The sequence below is a fragment of the Marmota marmota genome, unplaced genomic scaffold, assembly GCF_001458135.2.
Source record: "Marmota marmota marmota unplaced genomic scaffold, marMar, whole genome shotgun sequence".
In the NCBI taxonomy this organism is placed as follows: Eukaryota; Metazoa; Chordata; class Mammalia; order Rodentia; family Sciuridae; genus Marmota; species Marmota marmota.
This window is the reverse complement of record NW_026000080.1, coordinates 2414680-2431265: the sequence shown is the minus strand read 5'-3', so window position 1 is coordinate 2431265 and position 16586 is coordinate 2414680.

Below are 16586 nucleotides of genomic sequence, written 5' to 3'. Positions count from 1 at the left end.
ATTATGAAAATGAGTCCAAGTTCCTTTCATTCTAAGTATAGAGAAAGTTATTGACAAACTATAAGTATATTATACATTTCATTTGAAAACAATGATTGTGTTTGCTGTGTAGCAAAGGGAATCTGGAGATACATAAAGGGAAATACTATCTGTGATAAGACTATGGGAATAGTCTACAGAAAGAAATGAGTTTAGCTTAGAGGAGAATGCTGAGGAAAAGTGGGTACATTAAAAATAAGTTAAGGGTAGCAGAGAAGATATGGTCATGTATGGAGAAAAAAGGAAAGCCAGTCAATGATGAATTTCAAGTTTCAAACTGAAAATACAGAAAAATGGAAGTGCCATTTACTGAGAAGTGGAAAGACTCAGGGAGAAGAAATATCTATAAAGGTAACAGATAGCTGACCTTGGTGATAAGACATTTGAGGAACATGTGAATAAATATTAATCAGTATTGTTACACTGACCATTGGATCCCAAGGCCTAGGGCTCAACATCAGTTACTAATTGAAGATGTACATTTCACTGCTGTTAGTATGTAGATGGCATTAAAAACAGTAATGAATGAGATCGATAACAAGAGCATGGAAATTAAGAAGAGCAGAGTTCAATGGCAAGATGTGGCCATGCATGCTGAGGCCCTAATGATGTAAACAAACTGGAACACAGATCATATAACTATGGCCCATCTGGGTGCTGAAAGAATTTCCCTTAAGTAGGTAGACTTTTAAGTCTAAGTTTACAAGTATATGGTTTCTTTGTTTGTTCAACTGGCAGTTTTCCCACTTTATATTGGAAACTTTACCACCAAAATTCAGCTCCCTGATTACCTGAAGAATAGTATCCTCTCATTTGCATCCTTATCTCAGGTACACTTGGCAGGAGTTATTTGCTGGTTTGGAAGTAAACCAAAATGTAAACTATGTCAGTTGAGTCTAGTATCACCCCTAACAATTTTCAATCACACTTATTAGCCTGGCATAATTAATTTATTATGAATTAATTTGCTTCCTTCTCTACAAAAATTGCAGATGTGGCAAGATGAGCCCTACCATTTAAATGGGAATGGAAAAAGAGCATGAGAAAATGAAAGTGGGAAACCTTTGATTACAGGGATGCTCTGATTTACTCTCATGATTCAGTGGAACATGAGGTCTGCATTTAGACATTTGGGGACTGGGCTGTTCAGACAGAAGGTCTATTAGCAATCATCGTTCCTCTAGTGGGCTAGTACCAGATAAGTCAGTGATGATGCCTAAGGCTATAGAAGTGAACATGAAGAAAATCTGGAAAAGAAATAAGTATAAGACAACTGGCCTTATGCCAAGAAGAGAATGAAGACCCAAAATTCTGTGTTGTCAATAGAAATATTATACAGCAGTCATATATTCCCTGTGTCCTTCCCACCTATCTACCCTATCACTCTGGAAGCAAAGCCTGCCAGCCTGATTATTTCCCTCCCAAATACTCCAGTACAATAAGTAGGCTCCACTAGATCCCAGTAGTTTGCTATCCCTTTCTAAGACACACCCTGAGTTAGCAACCCTATCTCCCATGAAACTCACCAAGCCCATAGCAAAAATCCTGGCATTTTCACAACATGACCTTCTCTTCATTTTCAGATTGTCCAGGAGTCCACAGAGTTCCTCTCAACATAAAACCTTTGCTATTTAAATTGAATAGAATTTAATAGTTATATGAATTTCATTTTGCCAAAATCAATTATGATGGACCAAATCTGAAAACAAAGAGTATTATGTATCCCAGCTTTCAAGCTTAGAAAATTTCCAGCTGCAACTTCTTACATTAAGTCAGAAATGCCGGGTCAGCCAAAATTGTAGTCCTATCCACCATTCCCACTGTTCTAAGAAACTCTCAATATAGAAGAAAACCAGAAGAGAGCAATTAGTTGGCATTAAAGGAAAGTGAGATGTTCTGAAAGTTCACTGCCAAGTACAGTGTGATTCTTAGGAGACCATGAAAGTCAAGAGATGGTAAACCTCTCAGCATGACTGGACCACTAGATGAACAGCATTTTTATACTGCTGAAACTAAAGAGATGGGTTTTCATGTATGTTTGGTACACCAAGGAGTGGAGAGTTTCTTATTTACAAAGTGGACACTGTGGAAGGTGGCTGGGCTTAATCCATTTGGAATAAGATGGGGAATTCAACAGAACATACACAATTATAGCTACCAGGAAATATTGAGGTTTTTCATGCTTATATTGTAGTGAGTTGAGATTGCTCAAGTAAACGTGTTTCATAGCAATCATATTCAACAATATCACTGCTTAAGTTTATGGTGACAAATCTACTGACATACAGACCTACTCTCTGGACACCAAACTCCTACTTGTCTTTCTACTTCCTTCCATTCTACAGAGAACTCTTTTTTTTTTACTTTCATCATCCATTCTCCCTCTTTCAAGGATCCTTCATTCTTCCTTTTTCCAATCTTTTCACATAATGACTTCTTGGCAAGTACTTGTCTTCATCTCACACCCTATGCTCCTTAACATCTACTGTACGCTTCTGCTTCCCAGCAATACTTTTGTTCTGGTGCTTTATATCAGCCTGATTTCCCTATGTTTCTGTATTTTCCTCTCATATGACCCTCACTCTTATCTAGGGCTACCATATCACAGAACTCTAAAGGGATTTGTTCAAATCATACTCTTCATGAATAACCACTGGAGTTTTACAACACAATGTCTGCATCCTCCTGTGGCAGTCCTACTCTAACATAAGAGAAAATAAGTGTTCTTTGTGGATGATTTTATATTGTTCCTTGTGATAAGAAGTTGTTTTAAAGCCTTAGACCTGACAGCATAGTTTAATAAATAACGTCTCTTTATATGATAATAGTTGAAAATTAATTATATGATTTATGGTCCCAGTGCCCTATTTTCTTTGATAATCTATGTGATAATCAGCACATTAGGTGTTGGTACATTTAACCGCATTAGGATCATGAGCAAAGTCCTATAGGCTGTGTGTCCTGCTATCTGTTGTCACCTGATCTTCAGGAAATAAGGGAGTGCCTTTTACAAGTTGTTTTAGAGACCCAAGAGAAATGGACAGTAAGAGTCTGGTAGCATAAAATCAGAGCCATCATTTATTCCACAATTTGAAGTTGTAACTGGACTTGTAATTATCATCTATCAAAATGTTGTGGTTTTCTCCAAACCTGCATTACAGTTTTTCAAATGTGTTTGCAGTCTCAATCAGGCCTTCTTTATAGTGCAAATCAGAACTCTCCAAATTCCAAAGAGTCTAGTGTCAGATAATGCTATCTGAAGAAAATAGGAAAGTCCACTATGGTCTGCCTATTGCACCTCTAATCCTCACTTCATCCTCAGGAATATTACCTAATGCAATCCAAGCCAACATGTGCTTTCAAGATATATTTAGATCTAGGTTTGTGAGTTTAGGTCAATAAATAGTATAATTCTTATGAAACTAAGTTCGTTCTCTTCACCTTTATCTGCTGAATTTCTATTTTGGTGAAAGAAAAGTATCTCATCACCTAGTCATTTACACCTAACAAAAGGAAGGCCATCTCTTCAGCCTCCAATTTTATTACCCCTTAGATCAAAAATGTGAACAAGCTGTCTGTGACATCCCCTTCACCCTGACCTCTCTCCGCACCTACTCCTGCCACTTCAGTATACTACCTTAGTTCAGCCTTCCTTATCTTCTGGAAAAGACTCTCTGTATCATCAGTCTTTCCCCAAACCACATTCACCCCAAATTAATCTGAGCAAAACCTAAATAGCCCCCACACTGCTTTCAAGACAAAAGTCCTACTTCTCTAAGGGCTTTGCAACTCTGGGCCACACAATATCCCAAACACAGGGATCAATGGGACCCTAGAGAACAGGACACCAACCAGTGAACATTCTGCAAAAAGGAGAGTTATTAGAGAAGAAAATGTCCCTGATGCTTCCAACAAAAGCCATGCATGGTTAGCAAGACCCTGATCTATCCTGGAAGATTCCTCTAGAGAAACTAAGAGGCTTCTCACAAGTTCCCAAGAGTGACACCCTGAGGAAACTCAGCTGACACTTAACAATATATAGGAAAAAGGTCAATTGACCAGCTTGGTCTTAAACACCTGGCAAGAGAGTTACAGCCAAAGGACAGCCATACATGGGCATTCAAAAGGAAAAACAATAGTTTTTTTACTATAAGATGTATACTTCTGTCAGTCCCACCAAAAGTAAGTAAAGCCGGAAGCTATAAAGGAAAGTTTCTTAGACAGGAGTGCTTGATAACTATCAAAAGAGACTATCAGGCTAGATGTGGTGACACACACTTGTAATCCAAGTGGCTTGGGAGGCTGGGACAGGAGAATCCTAAGTTCAAAGCCAGCCTCAGCAACAGCACTAAGGCACTAAAGCACTAAGCAACTCAGTGATACCCTGTCTCTAAATAAAATACACAGGAGGCTGGGGATGTAGCTCAGTGTTGAATGCCCCCTGAGCTCAATCCCTAGTACCAAAAAAAAAGAGAGAGAGAGGGACACTATTAGACTGCCATGCCACCCAACACTGACACCCAACCCAATGCCTCCATCCCGTCTCGGAATGTAGCCACCTCTGTCTTGGGACACCACCACCATCGCCACCATTGCCATCTAGAGAGGTGGCAGCCTCCATCTGGGGCACTAGCCAGGACCTGAAAGTCCAATTTCAAGGTGCCTGCAGGTTTGCCACCACCACCACCATCACCACATGCCCAATTCCATCTTGGGACATGAGCAAGGGCCTGGAACTCCATTACCAAGGTGCATGCAGGTTTGTTTACATGTGAGGTCTTCCTGCTAGGTGTGCTAATAGCTACCATCTTGCTGTTTCTTCACATGGTCTAATATGTGCTAATAGCTACCATTTTGCTGTATCTTCCTTTATGTGAGCACATTCCTGGTAGTGTGTCTAATTGTAAATTAAAATAACATTGAGATCTTAGGCCTGAAGCATGGCAGACTATAGAAACTGAAACCCAGATCCATGAGTTCATAGCTAGGTCTATGTGAGCCTGTCCAAGCCTAGCAATCCTATGGAAAGCTGGGCTCTCCCCAGTTCTGTGAGTCCTGAAGTAGAAAGGGCTGGCAACAATGGGTTAGAAGGTTAGAAGTGGGTGTGAGAGCATCTTGCTTTCAGCTCACCCAGCCAGCTGGTCCAGCATCCACCAGGTTCCCAGAGCGTACTTGGGCCAGCACTTGTGAGGCCCTGTCACCAGCCTAGTCCCTGACCCCCTCCCCAGTCTGACATCCAATGATCCTCTGGTCCCACAAGATCCAACACCCAATAGGGTACTCAAGCTCCCTAATTCCCAGTCTCCAAACCCCTCCCTAGCCACCAACCAGGCCCAGAACTCACAGTTATGTGGTCATCCCACAGCTCTCAGCATCTGGTCTTGATACAGAATAGCTCTCCGTGACAGGTGCACAGGTCCCCAGCACTCAGCCCTCAGGACCGCTTGGGAGAGAAGTGCCTGACAGGGAATTCAAAATGGCAGGAGTAGGAGAGATTAAGTTTGGAGTCTAAGTCAGAAACCAGGAATTCTGGGGTCTGCAGGCAAGGTAAAGGGCTAAGATCAGGCTCCTACATCACACAAGTGGAACCCAGAGGAGATTCCAGGGGGTATAGTCTATCAATGTGGACTGGCAATTGCTATACCCCACCTCCAGGAGTTCTACCTCCAGGACTAGCCCTTCTACCCTAGCAACCCTCACCATCCTGAGGGTGGAGCTATCCTCAAACTCCAAACAACACCACCTATTGGCTGAGAAGGGAAGCTGAGAAACTCTTGAACTCCAACAGAAACAATTGTTCAACTTTCTATTGAGATGTTTTTCTTTTTTTCTTTTCTCTCTCTCACATTTCTACCATTTTTAAAACCAAATATTTTTCATGCATCAGTTTATTGAGGACTGGGACTTCTGAATAGTATATTACAGTTTTGTTGTGTATTCTCTTATTTTTACTTCTCTCTCTCTCTCTCTCTCTCTCTCTATATATATATATATATATATATGTGTGTGTGTGTGTGTGTGTGTGTGTGTGTGTGTATACATACACACATATATATCCTCTCAATTACTTGTTCCCCTGGATTCTCTTTCTCTCTTTTCTCCTGCTAACAGCCAACCTCTATTGATTCCTCTTTCACTCTTCTTATAATCCTTTACTTCTATCTTATCTTCTCCTTCCTTATAAACATCACATCCAACACCACTTCTGTTCTCTCTTTGTCCATGATTAGAATTATAACCATTTTACAAACTTACTATTGATATTATAGACAATAATTGAAAACATCATTTGAGTTTATCATGTGACAAAACTGTAGATGTCTTAATAGGAAATATTTGGTTTAAGACTGTATATTATTTGCATTGGGCACTGTTAATATTGGTCTCCCTCTTAAAGGCAAGGTACTGAAAACCTTCAGGACCACTAAATCTATAGGGTAGAAACTATACTTCCTCAGATCCACACTGCTAGATGGGGAGACACACAAATAACATGAAAAAAAAGGAAACAAAACACCCCAAACAAACCAAGATGCTCCAATTATAGAATCCATTGGCAACAGGGTAAAAGAAAGTTCAGGGGAGTTTAAACTTACATTGATAAACTGATCTACAATGTAAAGAATAATGTAAGGACTGAAATCAGACATAAATTTCAGGAGTTAAAGGATCACTTCAATAAAGCTATAGAGATTCTTAAAAGAAAGCAAACAGAAATCCACAAAATGAAGGAATCAATAAACCAAATAAAAAATTTAATGAAAAGTGTCACTAACAGGCTAGACCACTTTGAAGACAGAACCTCAGGCAATAAAGACAAAATATAGAATCTTGAAAATAAAATTGACCACACAGAGAAGATGGTAAGAAACTATGAACATGGCAATATGTAAATCAATGGATGTGTAACTGATGTGATTCTGCAATCTGTATATGGGGTAAAAATGGGAGCTCATAACCCACTTGAATCAAAGTGTGAAATATGATATATCAAGAACTATGTAATGTTTTGAACAGCCAACAATAAAAAATTTAAAAATAAAAAAAAAAAGAAACTATGAACAGAATTTCCAAGAATTATGGGGTAAATTAAAAGGTCGACTTTAAGATTTATTGGGATAGATGAAGGTGTGGAGCTACAAACCAAAGGAATGTACAATCTTTTTGAGGAAATAATATCATAAATTTTCCCAAACCTAAATAATGAAATGGAAAATCAAATATAAGAGCTTACAGGACCTCTAATGTACAAAATTACAATAGACCCACACCAAGGCACATCATAATGAGAATGATTAACATGCAAAATAAGAATAGAATTTTTTAATTTTTTCAACAGAAATGAAGCACATCTTTTCATTTCTCTGATTATACATGATGTAGAGTCACACCATTCATGCAACCATACCCATACATAGGGGTAATAATATCCATCTCATTCTACCATCTTCCCCCCATACACACCCTCTTCTTTCCCTCCCTTCCATACTCTCTCTTCCCTCTTCTCAATCCAAAATTTCCCCATTCTTCCCTTGCCCTGTGCCCATTATAGACCAGCATCCACTTATCAGAGAAAATATTTGGCCTTTGGTTTGAGGGGACTGGCTTACATCACTTAGCATGATATTCTCCAATTCCATCCATTTACCTGTAAATGCCATAATTTCATTCTTCTTTGAGGCTGAGTAGTATTCCATTGTGTATATATACCAAGTTTCTTTATCCATTCATCTATTAAAGGGCATCTAGGCTGTTTCCACAGGTCAGCTATTATGAACTGAGCTGCTATAAACTTTGAGGTGGCTGCACTGCTGTAGCATGCTGCTCTTAAGTATTTCGGGTATAGACCTAGGAGTGGGATAGCCGAGTCAAATTGTGGTTCCATTCCAAGTTTTCTAAGATATCTCCCTACTGCTTTCCAAAGTGGTTGTACCATTTTGCAATCTACCAGCAAAGAATCAATGTACCTTTTTCCCTACACTCCCACCAGCACTCATTGTTGCTTGATTTTTTTGATATTTGCCATTCTGACTGGAGTGGGATAAATCAAAATGCATTTTGCTGTCATATATACCTAACTAAAAATTTAAAGAAAAATAATAACCTAGAATGTTAATGGCTTAAACTAATCAATCTAATTAATCAAAAGACATAGACTGGGAGATCGAATTAAAAAACAAGACCCAAAAATATGCTGCCTCCAAGAGACTCATCTCATAGGCAAAGACATCCTCTGACTGAGGGCGAAAGGATGGGGAAAAAAACATATCACTCATCTGGATCACATAAACAAGTAGGGGTTTTCATCCTCATATCAGAGAAAGTGGACTTCAAGCCAAAGCTAATTAGAAGGGACTAAAAAGGACAGTTCATACTGCTTAAGCGAATGATACATCAGCAAGACATAAGAATTGCAAATATTTATGCCCCAAACAATGGAGCATCTATGTGCATCAAACAAACCCTCCTTGATTTCAAGAATCAAATAAACCACAACACAATAACACCGGGTGACTTTAACACACCTCTCTCACTACTGGATAGATCTTCCAGACAAAAACTAAACAAAGAAACTATAGAACTAATCAACACAATAATTTAGAATTAACGAATATAGATAGGATATTTCATCCATCAATGAACTAAAATGCTTTCTTCTCAGCAGCACATGGATCCTCCTCTAAAATATACCATATCTTAGGCCACAAAGTAACTCTAAGCAAATACAAAGTGTGGTGTGTGTGTGTGTGAGTGTGTGTGTGTGTGTATGTATATGTGTGTATATATATATATATATATATATATATAGAGAGAGAGAGAGAGAGAGAGAGAGAGAGAGAGAGAAATACCCTGTATTTTACCAGCTAATAATGGAGTAAAATTATAAATTAATGGTAAAATAAAAAATAGAAGCTACTATAATACCTGCAGACTAAATAATATGTTATTAAATAATAAATGAATAGAGGAAATCAGGGATGAAATTACAATTACTTAGATAAAAATGAGAACAATGATACAACATATCAAGACCTCTGAGACACTATAAAGGCAGTGCTAAGAGGAAAATTCATTGCATTGAGCTCATTCATTAAAAGAATAGAAAGCCAATTAATAAATGATCTAACATTACATCTCAAAGCCCTAGAAAAAGATGAACAAAGCAAACCCCAAAGCAGTAGGAGACAGAAAATAATTAAAATCATCTGAAATCAATAAAATTGAAACAATTGAAAAAACTAATGAAACAAAAATTTGATCCTTGAAAAAAACATTTAAAAAATTGGTAAACTCTTAGCCATGCTAACAAAGAGAGAGAGAACACTTAAATTACTAAAATATGTGGTGAAAAAGGAAATATCACAGCAGAGAAGACTGAAATACAGAAGATAATTAGAAACTATATTGAAAATTTACACTCCAATAAAATAGAAAATCTTGAAGACATCAACAAACTTCTGTAGATATATGACCTACCCAAACTGAATTAGTAGGGCATACACAATTTAAACAGATTGATTTCAAGCAATGAAATAGAAGGCATCATCAAAAGCCTACCAATCCAGAAAAACCCAGGACCAGATGGATTCTCAACACAGATCTACCAGACCTTTAAAGAAGAATTAACATCAATACTCTTCAAAGTATTCCATGATATAGAAAAGGAGGGAACCCTTCCAAACTCATTTGGTGAGGCTAGTATTACTCTGGTACCAAACCAGACAAAGACACATCAAGGAAAAAAAACTTCAGACAATATCCCTGATGAACACAGATACAAAAATTCTCAATAAAATACTGGCAAAATGCATACAAAATCATATTTAAAAGATGGTGCACCATGGCCAAGTGGGATTCCCAGGAATGCAGGATTAGTTCAACATGTGGAAATCAATAAACATAATGGATCACATTAATAGACTTAAAGACAAGTATCATACGATCAATAGATGCAGAAAAAGAATTTGACAAAATACAGCACTTCTATCCCTAGAAAAACTAGAGATAATAGAAATATACTTCAACATTGTAAAAGCTATCTATGCTAAGCCCCAGGCCAACATCATTCTAAATGGAGAAAAATTGAAATCATTCCCTCTAAAAACTGGAACAAAACAAGCATGTTCTCTTTTACCACTTCTATTCAGCACTGTCCTTGAAACTGTAGCCAGAGCAATTAGAAGAAAGAAATTAAAGGGATAAAATAGGAAAAACAGAACTCAAACTACCATTATTTGCTATTGACATAATTCTTTATTTAGAAAATCCAAAAAACTCTACCAAAAAACTTCTAGAATTAATAAATGAGGGCTGGGGATGTGGCTCAAGCGGTAGCGCACTCGCCTGGCATGCGTGCGGCCCGGGTTCGATCCTCAGCACCACATACAACCAAAGATGTTGTGTCCGCCGAAAACTAAAAAATAAATATTAAAAATTCTCTCCCTCTCTCTCTCTCTCTCTCTCTCTTTAAAAAAAATAAATAAATGAATTCAGCAAAGTAACAGAATATAAAATCAACACCTATTCCTATCTATCACTGTTTAATCCACTGAAAGAGAAATTAGGAAAACTACCCCATTCACAATAGGCTCAAAAAAAAAATACTCAGGAATTAATCTAACAAAAGAGGTGAAAGACCTCTACAATGAAAACTACAGAACACTAAAGAAAGAAATTAAAGAAGACATTAGAAGATGGAAAGATCTCCCACGTTCTTGAGTAGGCAGAATTGAAATTGTCAAAATGTCCATACTACCAAACATGTAATACAGATTTAATACAATTCCTATTAAAATCCCAATGACATTCTTCATAGAACTAGAAAAAGCAATCATGAAATTCATTTGGAAAAATAAGAGACACAGAATAGCCAAAGCAATCATTAGCAAGAAAAGTGAACCGGGAGGCAACACAGTATCAAATCTTAAACTATCCTTCAAAGCTGTAGTAACAAAAATGTCATGGTATTGGCACCAAAACAGACACCTAGACAGGTATTACAGAATAGAAGACACAGAGACAAATCCACATAAATACAGTTATCTCATACTAGACAAAGGCACCAAAAACATTCATTGGAGAAAGAATAGCCTCTTCAACAGATGGTGCTGGAAAACTAGAAATCCATATGTAGCAAAACGAAATTAAACCCCTATCCCTCACCCTGCATGAAACTCAACTCAAAGTGGATCAAAGACAGGCACTAGAATAAAGACCCTGGACTTAATAGAAGAAAAAGGAGGCCTAAATCTTCATGTCAGCTTAAAACTTGACTTCCTTAACAAGACTCCTAAAGTGCAATGAGTAAAATCAAGAATCAATAAATAGGATGGATTTAAATTTAAAAGCTTCTACTCAGCAAAGGAAATAATAATGCGAAGACAGAACCTACAGAATGGGAGCAAATCTTTACCACATGCACCTAAGATAGAGCACTAATCTCCAGGATATGTAAAAAAGCTCAAAAAACTTAACACCAAAAAAAAAAATCAATAAATGGGCTAAGAACAGACACTTCACAGAAGAAGAAATACAATAGATCAACAAATATGTGAAAAAAAAGTTCAACATCTCTAGCAATTAGAGAAATGCAAATCAAAACTATTCTAAGATTTCATTGCACTCCAGTTAGAATGGCAATTATCAAGAATATAAGCAACAATAAATATTGACAAGGATGTGGGGAAAAAGTAATCCAGACTTTGGGGATGGTACTAGAGGATCTCAGAAATGACTATCTCCCAAATTAACAAGTGAATTACAACTCCAAACAGAGAACAGGTGGAATGTAGCCTTTGAATTACCTCTTTAAAAGTCCCTTGTTCCTGCTGATGGGCAGAATCACAATAAATGTTGGCAAGGATGTTGGGACTGCACATTGGTGCAACCACTATGGCAAACGGTATGGAGATTCCTCAGAAAACTTGGAATGGAACCACTATTTGACCCAGCTATCCCACTCCTTGGTTTATACCCAAAAGACTTAAAATCAGCATACTACAGTGATGCAGCCACATCAGTGTTTATAGCAGCTTAACTCACAATAGCTAAACTGTGGAACCAACCTAGCTGCCCTTCAACAGATGAATAGATAAAGAAACTGTGGTATATATACACAATGAAATATTACTCAGCCTTAAAGAATTATGAAATTAAGGCATTTGCCTAAGTGGGTGGATCTGAAGAACATCATGCTAAGCAAAATAAGCCAGTCCCCAAAAACCAAAGGCCAAATGTTTTCTCTGATACATGGATGCTTATTCAAAATAAGGGTCAGGGGGCTAGAAAAGAATAGAGGTACTTTGGATTAGGTAGAGTGGAGTGAAGGAAGAGGAAGGGATATAAATGGAAAAAAAAAAGAAGAATTTTGGATTTGAAAGGAAAGCGAGGAACTGGGAGACAGGCAAACAAGAAATGAAAGACAGAGACTAGGCAGAGATATACAGGAGAGTTTATTCATCAGAGCTGACAAATAAGGACACATCTCTCCATAGACAAGAGAGGCAAAACAGGATTGATGTTCAGGACTTTTATGGGGCAGGCTCAAGGATTAGAGCCAGGTGGGTCCTAATGCAGGTGGTGAAGTGCTGGGTTGGTATGAGGGAGTGATGAGCTTTCCTCAGAACCTCCCTTGGGCAAGAAAGCAAAATTTTTCTTAAAATGGCAGCTGTTACTTAAGATGGCCATCCAGATGCTAAGCAAAGATTTCGTATACTTTTTTTTCCTATTGAGATAATCATGTGGGTTTTTTGCCCTTTAATTGATATCCTGTGTTATGTTAATTGGTTTTTAGATCTTAAGTCAATCTAATATTCCTGGGATAAATCCAATTTGATCACAGCACATAGTTTTTATATTTAATAAAATAGTTAATATTTTGTTTTGCTAGTATTTTCTTGAGGATTTTCGCACCTACAGTCCCTGGGGTTTTCTTTCTTTTTGATATTGTCTTTGTCTGATTTCAGTATCAGGATAATCATACCTTCATGAAGTATATTATTTCTGGGGGTGGAGGGGGAGAGACCATCAGAGTCACAATCTTTTTTTTTTTTTTAAGTCCATTTGAGACTTACAAATCTTCCTAACCTCTTACAGTGATGAACTTGATCTGTTCTTCACTGATATGAGTTACTGTTTTCATGGTTTTCAGAGACTGGCTGAAATACTAATTGTTTTTGTTTTTGTGCTAATTGTTTACAAAAAATAATTCTGTGCTGTCTTGGTTTATTGTTGTCTTAGCATGATCCCTGCCCTATATATGCCTTGTCCAGTCACCTGCTATTAGCCACTGTGGACCTCTGAATTGCTGTAATACTGAATATCCTCAAGGACTCTGGATTAATTCCCCCAACTTTATGCTCTTTCAACAAGAAGCAGCTTGGAGATGTTGTCACCCATTTTTACATAGAAATGGAATGTAGAAATTGACAGTGGGGAAATGTAACAATGGTCCACTTTATGCTTTGAATATAGCTCTTCTCTGCCACTGCAACTTAGTATTTAAATGGGTATGTTTCTCTTCCTCTCTGGTCCTCCACTAATCTCTTCCCATCCCTAATCTCAGGAGAAATAAGATTACCTTTCATTCCCATTTAGGCAGATTTATTTGTCCTTGAGTACACACCCACCATAGAAACAAAGTAATCCAGACTTTGGGGATGGTACTAGAGGATCTCAGAAATGACTATCTCCCAAATTAACAAGTGAATTACAACTCCAGACAGAGAACAGGTGGAATGTAGCCTTTGAATTACCTCTTTAAAAGTCCCTTGTTCCTGCTAATGGGCAGGAATCACAGTCTCTAGGATAGGAGTCCCCTGTGTTTCTCCTTTGCTAGCAAAGCAATAAAACTTTTTCTGTTCTCTCAAAAATAAATAAATAAATACATACATACATACATAAATGAAGTCCTAATTCTGAAAAGGCAGAGACTTTGCCTATTTTATTCATCAATTTTTGCAAGGCATCTACATATTTGTCAAAAGAATGAATGCAACCAACACTTGGCTCTTGCCTCTGCTTCCCTTTCTCTAATTGAACCATATCCTCTTGTTCTATAGCTTTAATTAGTGGGCTTTCAGTTTTGTCAAAGACCACACTGTGTTATAACTTTGTCAGAAAACCATCTCCATGATTCCTTCTCCACTTTTAACCCCACCCACTTCAGCCTCCTTCCTCTATGCCACATCTACTGCCCTTCTTGGTTCCCTCTCCCCCCATTCAAACAAAGTGAACCACTTCCCCCTTTTGTTCATATACTTGCCCTCCCCAGCAATCCTCAACTATTCAGTAATTTCTTGGGGGGAGGGGGGACTACATCCTGAGGAAAGTAAAAGAGAGAAAGGAAAGGACAGAGTATTAAACATTCTAACATACTCAGAAATACACAGATATATTCCTCTCCCTTTTTTTTCCCTCTACACCCAGTGAGTCACCAAATCCTATCATTGCCAATTCTTAATATCTTAAAGAGCCTCTGCTTATCTCTTCTGGCCTTCTGCATTTCTTACCAGGATTCCTCACAAAACTCTTTTACAAATAGAGCCAGTTCTTACACACGTTGAAGGCACCCAGGTTCAAGGAGTGGGACCTGAAGTACCATCCAACTCCACTCTCAGGATTAGGGCACTATTAGAGAGACTGTGTACCCGAAGGGACACAGTGTTCTAATTTACAAGTGTTTTTCTAATTCACACAAGACTTCAGTGCTAGCAACCCAGGCATATTCCAACCACTATTCACCTTGTATCCAGTCTTTCTAAAATGAAAAATCTGATCCTGTCACTCTTTAAAACCTTCTAATGACTCTCCTTTGCACTCAGAATAGTCTCATCCCCACAGTATAATTGATAATGAGTGCCCTTAAGTCCTTCTCCCGTCTCCCCTCTCCAGTCTCACATCTCCTCACATCACACACAGGGTTCCATCCCTATGACCTGGAAGGCATCTAGTTCTCTGAATACCTTCCAGGAGCTCTCTCTCCAAGACTGGTAGGTGCTTATCATTCTCTATCAGTGCCCCCTCTCCAATATTTGTCCACATCCACACCAACACTCACCTGGGCAAGTCCTCCATAACTCCCCCATCTCCTGCCCCCACTGGCTTAAATTCCTCTAACCACACCTCATTCTCATCCCTGGAGTTTACTTTAACTGTTTGTATCATAATCACCATTTATTTGTCTTTATTCCCTTCAGGAAATAAGAATCTTAAGGGCAGGAGACAATCCTTTATTCATCGTGATGCCTCAAAAACATCACTATGCTTTTAAGTAAATATTTGTTAAATTATAGCATGAAGTCCATCTTCTTCTAAGTATCAATTTTAATGAATCAGTCACAGGACTGACAAAAGGATCACAAATAGAAGCCAATAACAACCTGAAAATCATGGCATAAGCTACAGGAAGGAAATATGATATCTTTAGACATAAATGCTGAGTCATCCCATCTAAATTAAGGAAAACATACCTTAAACTATATCCTCATTGTTACTACAATAACAAACTTTGATTTAATGTTTCCTCTTAATTAATCTCCCAACTAGCCTTCAGCCTGCATTTAGGTTGATTCAGATCTTAACATGAATTTTCTTTCATTTAATATGTTTGTTCAATTCCCACTTCCACCGTGACCCTTTACACATCTGCCCATGACTTTGGTCTTTCAAATCACCTTCAAAGATATAAAGGCCAGACGCATCCAAAAGCAGCCAAAAAACTTATTTCACTCTTGAGAAATTCAACCCCTCTATACATTGCTACATCCTATATAAACAATAGCACTGATCCACCCAGCATTCAAACCCAGAAGTCATCTTTTCTTTTGAAATTGCTGTTCCATCTACTTGATTTTTAATTCCTAAATATTTTTCTTTCTTTTTTATTGGTTGTTCAAAACATTACAAAGCTCATGACAATCATCTTTCATACATTTGATTCAAGTGAGTTATGAACTCCCATTTTTACCCCAAATACAAAATGCAGAATCACATCAGTTACACATTCACATTTTTACATAATGCCATATTAGTGACTGTTGTATTCTGCTGCCTTTCCTATCCCCTACTATCCCCCCTCCCCTCACCTCCCATCTTCCCTCTCTACCTCATCTGTTGTTGTTCAGTTCTCTCCCTTGTTTTTTTACCCCCCTTTCCCCTCACAACCTCTTATATGTGATTTCGTATAATGTTGAGGGTTTCCTTCCATTTCCATGCAATTTCCCTTCTCTCTCCCTTTCCCTCCCACCTCTCGTCTCTGATTAATGTTAATCTTTTCCTCATGCTCTTCCTCCCTGCTCAGTTCTTAGTTGCTCTCCTTAAATCAAAGAAGATATTTGGCATTTGTTTTTTAAGGATTGGCTAGCTTCACTTAGCATAATCTGCTCTAATGCCATCCATTTCCCTGCAAATTCCATGATTTTGTCATTGTTTAGTGCTGCGTAATACTCCATGGTGTATAAATGCCACATTTTTTTTTATCCATTCATCTATTGAAGGGCATCTAGGTTGGTTCCACAGTCTAGCTATTGTGAATTGTGCTGCTATAA